Genomic DNA, 7,703 nt, shown 5'->3' with positions numbered 1-7,703 from the left:
GCCCCTATCTGGACAGGGATAACCTGGCTTCAGTAGTCTATGCTCTAGTAATCTCCAAGTTAGATTACTGCAATGCACTCTATGTGGGGCTGCCTTTGAGGATGGTTCAGAAACTGCAGCTCATGCAAAATGCAGCGGCCAGATTGATAACGGGGACCAGGAGGTCTGAACATATAAGACCAACTCTGGCCCGCTTGCACTGGCTGCCTGTATGTTTCTGACCCTGATTCAAGGTGCTGGTTTTAACCTATAAAGCCTTACATAGCTTGGAATCATAATACCTGACAGAGTGCCTCTCCCGACATGAACCTACCCATATACTACGCATCTAAGGCCCTCCTCTGGCTGCCTACACTGATGGAAGCCCGGAAGACAAGGGAGAGGGCCTTTTCGGTGGTGGACCCAAATTATGGAATGATCTCCCCGACAAGGCCCGCCTGGTGCCAATATTGTTATTTTTTCAGCACCAGGTTAAGACCTTTCTCTTCTCCCAGGCATTCAGCAGCATATGATAAGTTTTAATCAGTCCTGGAATGTCTTATGGTTATGGTTGTTTGCTTTTGAGATTGTTTGTTTGAAGTTGTTTTAGATATATGTTTCTTTTGTGTATATTGTCTGTTTATGTGTTTTTTTATGTAAATAGTTTTTAATCTCTGTATATTGTGTTTTTAATGTTTTTAATCTTTGTAAACCGCTGTCAGGACCGCCCTAGCCACCTCTTGCAGTCCCCACCAATAGCCAACTCAGGACACAGATGACGAGGATTCTTTCCGAGACTTTATTCCTTTATTACTTTATGACTCTTTCAGATACTAATCACTAGCGACAAAGCAAGGAACAGCACTGGGGAAAGATAGCAGAGTAGCCTAAGCTCCAGGTAAGGCAGTTGGTCCCCGTTTGAAGGAGAACCACGGGAAGACCCTGAACTTATGTGTTAAGAAGAGATTCTTCCTCTTTCCCTTGGGTCCTCGGGACGCGACCGTTGCTTGTGCGCCAAACGAGCGCTACACCTCCTTTCCGCGCCCTCCAACTGTTGTCACTCCCTGCATCTGCACCGAGCGTCCAGCAAGCCCCCCTCCAGCACTGTCTCGCTGCCAGGGTCACTATCTCTCCCAGGAATGCTGGCAGGAGGAACCTCTGCCAGCTGCTGTGCTTGTGAGAGATGAGCGAGCTCCTCTCCCATGGATTGCTGTTCCTCCTCAGAATCAGAACTGCTCTGAGGCTCTATGGGCTCAGTTTCCACCCTGACAACCGCCCAGCAAGCTCCAGCTATTGGGCGGTATAGAAATGAAATAAATAAATAAATACTAGTCCTGATAGCTATGTGCTGCCTCCAGTACCAGAGGTGCCTATGTACACCACTTGCTGGGGAACATGGGCAGGAGGGTGCTGTTGCACTCATGTCCTGCTTGGGGGTTTCCAGTGGGCAGCTGTTTGGCCACTGTGTGAACAAAACGCTGGACTAGATGGACCCCTGGTCTGATCCAGCAGGACTCTTCTTATGTTCTGATTAGACAAACAGACTCTCTCCATTGTCACACAATCCAGGAAGCTGGCAAGGGGCTCATTAACCCTCTCTCTCCCATTGTGAAGAACAGCAGAGTCCTGTTTGTGCGTCTCAGTTGCTCACTCCCATGACCCAATGCAGGCTGAGAAAGTAGGTGTGGAAGAGCCCTTTGTTGCTGTCTCCACTTAATAGCGCCTTGGGGGTGTTCTTGGAATCTGGGTTATGTTGAAGGGCTGATGGGAAGTTTTGGGGGCCAGATCTTGCCCTCAGTTAACTATCCCTGGCCTATCCTAAACATTATCCATCTAACCATGTTGGCTGCACTGCCACCTCATGGAGTATGTCGGTATTGCATCCAACAAATTGTAGCCCTGTTAGTACAGTTTCCCCAATACAGCTTTGAGATGCTCTGCTTCCGAAATGATTCTTGGCTATGTACTTCCCACATGAGAGATCAGTGCATATTCATGTTTGTGGTTAACTGCTACCATGGTAGCCAAACATTTAATTTTGAAACACTGGAAAGCAGCAAATTCACTTGCACATTAAGAAGTGAGCAGAGTATTAGATCTGGTAGTTAAAAGACCATTTAAACAGTGGGACACTAGTGCTAAATTTAGCAATATATGGTCTGAATTATTGGAGCTCTTCAAAACATGACTCCCTGGGAAGAAAGCTGACCTTCCCCCCATTTCATCCATGTCTTCTCCATCTTCATCTTTGTCATATTCTTCTTGGATAATGGTGGGTAGGGTTGGGGGGATTGTTATGGGAGTATTTTGTGATACATACAAAAGAAAGCAAATGCTGTGCTAAATTTAAACAAAACATGGGGCACCCAACAATGTCCCTAGGAGGGACTTCTTCTCCTTCTCCTGCTCCTCTGATCATTTCCAGTGCGCTTCTACCAGGTTATTTTACATTTTTGCTGCAGAAGAAAATACACAAAAGAATTTTGTAAAATCAGGAGGGCTACAAACAGCAAACCCCAGCCAAGGAGTTTTTGCACCATGCACACCAGCATGTCATACTGATGCAGGCCCTTTCCTGGAGGCAGCTGCTGCCACTGTGAGACCAGAAATGTTGGAACAGACATGATGGTACTCTTTCCTCATTTTTAATATGCTGCACATTTTTGACCACAGAAATTCACAAGGCATAGGTATGCAGTACAAAATAAAATGCATTAACTTCCTTCAGGTCTAGCTTTGACTGTTGATCTTTTAGGGAAGGGGTGCAGAACCGCACTCCCAGGGGCCAAATTTGGCCCTCTCGGGGTCCCAATCCGGCCCCCTAGGGTTCTCCACATGGCTATGCCCCCTTCCCTTGACCCTACCTCTTTTCTGCCCATCAATCATTTGGTGGTTTCCTGGCTTTTGTGCACGTTTTCCCCCGTTCTAAAAGGCTGAACTGCCTCTCCTAAGGCTTAGTTCCTGGCAGGAAGAGCTTTAAGGTACAATAGGCTGGTATTTTTGGTATATTTGGCCCCACCCCTTTTGCCTTCCGATCCACCCACTGTTCTCATCAATTGTGCCTCCAGTGGCGGTGGGAGTGAGAGATGGGCCTCTCCGGAGGATCTTAAAACCCAGTGAGAGAATGCAGCCCTTCAAACAGCCTGGCTCCAAGTCATGTCAGTCATCATAACCGGCATTTTTAATTGTGCTTAGAAACCTCTGGAAACTAGAAACAGCCAAGACTGAATCCGTCTGGGCTTGGGTTTTCCTGCAGGAACTGTTTCTTGGCCATCTTACTGGACTGCAGCCAAGTGACTGGCTAAACTCTACCTGCAGGCCCTGCTGGAGAAAAATGCAGTTAAGAGTGTTGTGTTGAGTTTGAGCATGATAAGTGACAAGTCCTTGTGAAAATCATCGCACCTTGTATAATCTTTTTGGAGGCAAAATTGTAGCACTGTAACAGTTTAGTGTTATGTTCAAGCAAGGCCAGCAACATCCCCAAGACCATCAGTGACCATCACGGCCAAGCATGTCTTTGAACCTGAATTTTCTACAACCAAGGCTAGCACACTTGTCACTATTCATTTTCCTGTTAACAATTCTGCTTTATATAACAGGTGAGAATATTCATTAGATTTTATTCTTTATTTCATTGGCTTAAGTTAATTTCCTTCTTCTCTTCTGGATTAATTTCTCATCAGACTGTAGAACAGCAAAGTGGTGAGGACTCCTGGTGTCACAGGGTTTGAATAACTGTGTCATTACAGCTTTCCCTCAGCTGTCACTAAGCAAAGGCAATTACAATAATCATATGGCTGTCTCTCCTTTTCCATTAATCTTGCTGGTGCATTTGTGCATCTTGCTGCTTTACAGAGAGCAAGAAAGGCCGGCACTGAAATACAGTTTTGCAAGTGAACATTCAGAAAGAAGGGTAGGAAAGAAACAGCATTGTTTTGCAGTTAATGGTTTTATATTTCCCACCTCTGTAGTATGTGGGAGAACAATAATGTTGAAATTAATGAAGCTGTGCATCCCAGTTTGACAGTTTTAGTCTGGATGGGAATGTGGTATTATACCACACAGTGTAACTCCCTGTCTCAAGAAATTGATTGATTCCAGCCAAACCTAGTTATGATCTAATTTTAATGTATGTACTTACCAAAATCTGCACTGAGTCATAGCTCAGACTGATGGCAGTCAGGGCCAGGAGTTAAGTAGGAATACGATGCTTTGTCTTGCAGCCTCCAGAGATAAACTCATAGCTATGTAGACTAGACTGAATTGCTGGTGGATGTTGAACACAAGACCCCCAACAGAAGTGCATCCAAATGTAGGCATCACTTATAGTGGGAGAGACGGAGGCAATATATTTACTGAAAATGACCATCTACAGAGTTCTTTGGAATGCAGAATTAAGCACAGTGAATGAAATCAAATGCCAAGTGAGAGCTGGTAGCAATCTTGACTGAGATTTATGGAGGATGATAACGTTATTTGGAATTGAGTTATTTGGATGATTGAGTTATTTGGAATACAGATGAATACAGATTATTATGGTTTGGAATTATGATATTAATTATATTAATTATGTAATTAATTATATCAGTCTGATGAGACTGATGAATCTGGATGGATTTTTGAGGTCTCTTGGGGATTTTCCTGCAGGCTTAGCCAACGGTCCTCCAAGGTCCTGGTCACCATTTGGAATGAGATGACCCAGGCTATTGATATGATCGCTCCCAGACGTCCTTGACCTAGTCATAGAACTGTGACAGCTCCTTGGTATTCTGAGGAGCTGAGGGTAATCAAACGACTGTGTTGACAAATAGAACGCAAATGGCAGAAGACTTGGAACGAATATGATCGAACACAGCCAAGAATCCATTTGCAATCTTATTCTGTGGCAGTGATGGCGGCAAAGAAATCCTACTTCGCCGCCACCATTGCATCTATTCAGTGTTGTCCAGCGGAGCTCTTTCATGTGGTTAAAGGCCTATTGGGTATAGGCCTTGGAACACAAGAACTCGAACCCTCAAAGGCCTGCTGTGAAAAATTTGCCAGACACTTTGCAGATAAAATCGCTCATATTCATACTGACTGGATGACATTGTTTTGACAGAGTCTGATATAGATGGGGCTGGTGCACCATCTAGACATGTTATGGATACCTTTTGGCTTGTGCAACCTGAGGATGTGGACAAACTGCTTGGAGGACTGAGGCCTACTACTTGCCCTTTAGATCCTTGCCCATCCTGGCTTGTGAAATCTGCCAGAGCTGGGCTTGATGTCTGGACCTCTGAGATGGTAAATGCCTCCTTGAGGGACGGCAAGGTCCCCTCAGCTTTGAAAGAAGCTGTGGTGAGGCCCTTGCTGAAGAAACCAGATTTAGATCTGATGGTTCCAGGTAATTACCACCCTGTGTCAAATTTGCCATTCTTGGGCAAGGTACTGGAGCATGTGGTAGCCTCACAACTTCAAGCCGTTTGGGATTAAACTGATTACCTAGATCCATTCCACTCAGGTTTCAGGCCTGGTTATGGGATGGAAACAGCCTTGGTTGCCCTGGTTGATTACTTATGCCAGGGAATGTATGGGGGGAGTGCAACCCTGTTGGTTCTTCTGGACCTCTCAGCAGCTTTCGATACCATCGACCATGATATCCTTCTGGATCATTTATCTGGATTGGGCTTGGGAGGCACAGTTTTAAAGTGGTTTTTAAAGTGGGAGGCACAGTTTTAAAGTGGTTTATTTCTCTGAGAATGCAATCCATGCTGGAAATGCTAGGAGTTGTAGAACTTTTTTTCTGTCTAAACGTACATCAGATTGCACCCTGACTAAGCTGCGGCACTGATTTTATCAGAGGATATTCTAGAATCCAAAGTCATATTTTTTTTTAATGTTTACCATAGGTTTCCCAAACTTTCTGCCCATTGACTACATGAATACATGTTTTATTTTTAATTAGGAAATAGCTATGCTTGAGACAATGTTCTGGGAAATAGTTACATTTTTATTGCAAGATCAGCAGTTTGCTTTCTCTAATTAACCGTTTGCAAGAGCTGGTAGGTGGATTTTTTAAAAATTGCCTTGGTCTTTTGAGCACAATGTTCATGATTTGTATAACTTGTTCAGTACCTTTGTTTGTTGTTAATATCCATGTTTGTAAAATATGACCTTTCTCAAATGTTTACAGAAAGCAAGCTGAGACAGCATATGAGCAAAGATTAAGTTCATTATATTTAATTATGCAAAAGAAGGCATATTTGTACAGGTAACCTTGCACAGAGCTTAGTGGAGGAAAAGTGCACAGTAGGTAGCTATACACATGGTATAAGAACAGAAAGTCACCAAAAGTGATAAGAGTAATTTGTCCCTAACATACATCACTTGGGTCCTTTTTGCTTCAGTAAAGGTGATAAGCTGACACCTATCAAGAGATCCACGTTCAGATTTCCTGATATTTCCTTTATGATTAAAAGGCAGTGGAAAATTGGATTGGGATTGTAGTGCTGGGGGAGGGGATTTGACACTCTCCCATCCCATGCCATTTCTCCTAACAAAATGGTTCTCTGGAAAGCTGAAGTGGGGAGAAATATTCTTTTGGATGTTATGCTAAAAGTGTATGGGGAGCTGTGTCAGTGCACTCGAACCCACTCCCCCCATGTGTGTTCAGCCCATCCCAGTGTGTTTATTTGCATTTTAAATGTGTATACCACTCTTCATTGGTATAAATATTTACCAGGGCAGGTTACTTCATTATAAATATTTCCAGGGCAGGTTACAAATAAAAAGAATAAAAATACATAATGTAACAACAATAACATAAAAAAGGGTAGCAGTAACATCAGTATAAAATAGCACAGCAAAAATTAAAAGGCCTTGGAAATTAAAAGGGTCTTCACCTGATGCTGAAAAGACAGAGTAGGTATGGCATGAGACAAGCCTCCCTGGGGAGTAACCAAGGGTACCACCACCAAGAAGGCCTGTTGGTGATGGTAGAGACAAGAAGGCATCTGAAGATGGAAGCTTCCCACTCAATGCAAATAGATTGTGGCTGTGAGGGAAGGAAAGGGATACAGACAGACAGACAGACACACATGCCACAGTTGCAATCCTGATTGGGGATCCCGGCAGCTGCTATTTTGCTTTTTAAAAGTATCATCCATGCAATTACTGACTGTGAATAGCATCACATTTGTTTTAGTTAGTGTACAGGCCGGCTTGTGTTGAAGAAAGCAACCTGTGCAGTACTGGTGTCAGTATCTGACCTAACTCAGCCAAGTCAGGTGGATGAGTGCTCATGAGTATGGAAGAAAAAGGGGGGACCCAAACATAAGGGCGTAGGTTCTGCATACTCAGGGGACTCCTTAGCTGTGCAAGAGTAAAGATGTTTGTACATTTAAAAGACAAAAGATTTTCTGGAAGCTGCCTGACAAGGACCAGTGATTTTCAAGGCTTTAAGACCATCGGTTGAAGAAGTGGGGAGAGAGGGACTGGAGGGGAGGAGAAAGGAGGTGGGGCGACAACAAGAAATTGGCCCTCAAACTCCTAACATCCTGGAAAGAGAGCTAGCCAGGGATTGGGGTTGAGGGGAAAACGTCCCTTCCTTGCATCATATAAGGATGTATCTTGGATACACTGCAACATTTTCAAGGCAATCCTATGCATGTCTACTCAGAAGTAAGCCCCACTGAGTTAAATGAGCCTTCCTCCCAGGTGTTTCTAGGACTGCTGCCTTTGTC

The sequence above is a fragment of the Heloderma suspectum genome, chromosome 2, assembly GCF_057233095.1.
Source record: "Heloderma suspectum isolate Gila_16-S chromosome 2, 16-S_ref, whole genome shotgun sequence".
In the NCBI taxonomy this organism is placed as follows: domain Eukaryota; kingdom Metazoa; phylum Chordata; class Lepidosauria; order Squamata; family Helodermatidae; genus Heloderma; species Heloderma suspectum.
This window is presented reverse-complemented; position numbering follows the sequence as displayed.